The 2,541-nt window shown below is 44.0% G+C and overlaps 1 long non-coding RNA gene across 1 annotated transcript; it reads left to right on the forward strand.

The window, feature by feature from the left end:
- On the forward strand, positions 1-2,541 carry LOC310659664. Its single transcript, XR_014502919.1, has 2 exons — positions 1-105; positions 933-2,541. It is a non-coding gene; the product is annotated as an uncharacterized lncRNA (long non-coding RNA).

A 2,541-nucleotide genomic window follows, 5' to 3' on the forward strand; every position in this document is an offset into this window, starting at 1 on the left:
AGGAGGAGGGATGCAAGGGGTGGGTGGAGATGCTGGACCATGAGAGGCGAGGAGCGAAGAGAGCCACAGGATGGAGATGGGCAGGTCAGCAAGTGGGTGGCCCAGGTGAGGCAAGGAGGGGGGAAGCTGAGGAGGGAGGTGCGGACAGGTTAGTAGGCAAGCAGTCCAAGCAAACTGCAGAGGTAGGCAAAGTCGGGGGTGTTGGGGGTGTGAAGTGTAAAGGGAGGGGCAAGGGGGTTGATAAGATGAGGGTTGGTGGCTAAATGAGCTTGGCAAGTGAAGTGACAATCACTACTAAGTCCATCTTTTAGGAGGTTTCTTTGTATGTTGCTCTTTTCTTTTTTTAAAATTTGGCTTTAACTTACCTCTTTGTACTTTACTTTATTATTAAGTTGCTTTGAGGATTTTTTTTTTTTTGTATAAACAGTTGTGCCCATTGAAAAGATGCCTAATATGTTGCTGTTAAAGACACAGGAATTCTGTCAGCGGGGGGCCACTCAACTAATAATAATAATAATAATAATAATAATAATTTTATTCATTTATTTATACATACATACATACATACATACATACCCTGCTCATCTGACTACGTTTCCCCAGACACTCTGAGCGGCTCCCAACTGAATATTAAAAACACGATGCCATGTGGCACATAGCCTAGGGTTGCCAACTTTTAACCCAGCTGCTGCTGGCTAATTGGTCATCCTAGAAGTGTATCTACAGCACAAGAAGAGTTAATAACACCAGTCACACCACTACTTTCTTCTTACCTGACACAGATCCTGCCTCACTTTGCCAGGGCTTTTGTTTGGTTTTGGTTTTTTGCAGAGAACATTCCAGTTTCCTTAAAGCAAACAGTTGTCACTTGATTTCTTTTCTCTCTCATCCCTGCCAAACTCTTTGGTCAACATTTTGTTTCCTGGTAACAGCTGAGACACAGATAAACATCTGACACATTGCTGGCATTGCAGCAGCAGCAGCAGCTTCTAGTTCCACAGCAACAGACGTCCCCGATATCCGGTCTTGAGAAGAATATGAACAAGAAAGAAGATAAATATTCCTGTCCTCCCACCTGCAGATTTCATCCAAAAGTGATATAATAGCAACCTTCAACTCAGGTGCAATTCATAGATCTTATCTGCTTGATTTGAAGTATTTGTCAGGAAGGTCTCTGCAACCTAGCAATGAATTTGCAAATGTTATACTCAACTGAAAATACAAAAATTGTGAGATACATTTGCTCCAAACATTCATTACAACTGTATTCAGCCAATTTCATAGATGCACATTATAGAAATTGGAGGGGGGCGAGTAAAGATAATTGGTCCAAATAAATTAATCTTGGCATTTCATTTGAAGTCTTTCCCTAAGAATTGTAGCTTGCCTTTTTCACACCCGCCCTCTGTCTCAGTGACATCTGTGTTGTGCAGTGCTGGCTGGTGAGTCAGCAGAGGTATTTAAAGATCACTTTTCTCTTTTTCTAGGTCACAGTGCTCCTTCTGAGATCTAAACCAGACCTGCCACAGATGTCAGTCGGCTTCTGCATGGTAGTTTTTATCTTTGTGAAGGCAAGAGGCTCTCTGGTTCTCGTGTGCTGGTCAGGGCCTATGGACTTCGTCAAAATATTGATGTGCTACATCTTTCCCTAGAGCACAGCGCTCGTGAAGGAAGGGGTAGAAAACCGGTTAAGAGCAAGTTGGAAATAGTTATAAGTTTTGGATTTGGGAACTGGCAAAACAACCTTGGGCACCTCTGGAGATATTTTGTACTCAGATCAAAGCATATTCTATGTACACCTCTTGACTTCCATCCAGCGCCAGCATTCCTCAGGAGATAGGAACATTTCTGGCATTCTTTTGAAACCGGCAAGGAGTAGGCCAATCTTTATGTCCCCTTAGCAGAATTTACTCTTTATGGAGGTAGAAAATAGAGAGTTGCACATAGCCTTAACCTCTCATAAAGATAGAAAAATTGGCTGTTTTTTCTGTGTGCGCAAAGTAGCACCTTTCTACATGTTGGTATCACCAGGGCTGGCCCCCCCAGGAGGCAGACTGAAGCAGCCCCCTGGAGTGGCAGAATCCCACGGTCAGCCTGCCTGGCTGCCACTGAGCTGCATGGTGGTTTCTGCCAAGATCTTGTGAGCTCTGTGGAAAGCCACGGCAGTGGTGCAACCATAATAAGCAAGGTTTGGGCAGGTGTGTGTGTGCCTGTGATGGCGAACCAGAATGGGCCACCCCTGGTATCATGATGGTGAAAACCTTAGATACATTTTATCTGTGTTGGAACCATACATCCTTGATTCTTCCTTTATCAGTTTTTTATTAATACTCCTGAAGGCTGACATTCAGTCCCCAAACTTACCTGACAAGATTTGGCAGTGGAACATGAGTGGTAATAGCAAATAATAAGGTGCCCCTTTAGACATGTGTGAACTCAGGACATCTCCTTCTCCATGGAGTAATCAGGGTGTACTCTTAGAGAACACCTAGGATTGGGATGACTTGCCTTGATCCAGCACCACCGAACCTCCCCACAAAA

This window comes from Podarcis tiliguerta, assembly GCF_965153285.1.
Source record: "Podarcis tiliguerta genome assembly, chromosome: 1".
In the NCBI taxonomy this organism is placed as follows: Eukaryota; Metazoa; Chordata; class Lepidosauria; order Squamata; family Lacertidae; genus Podarcis; species Podarcis tiliguerta.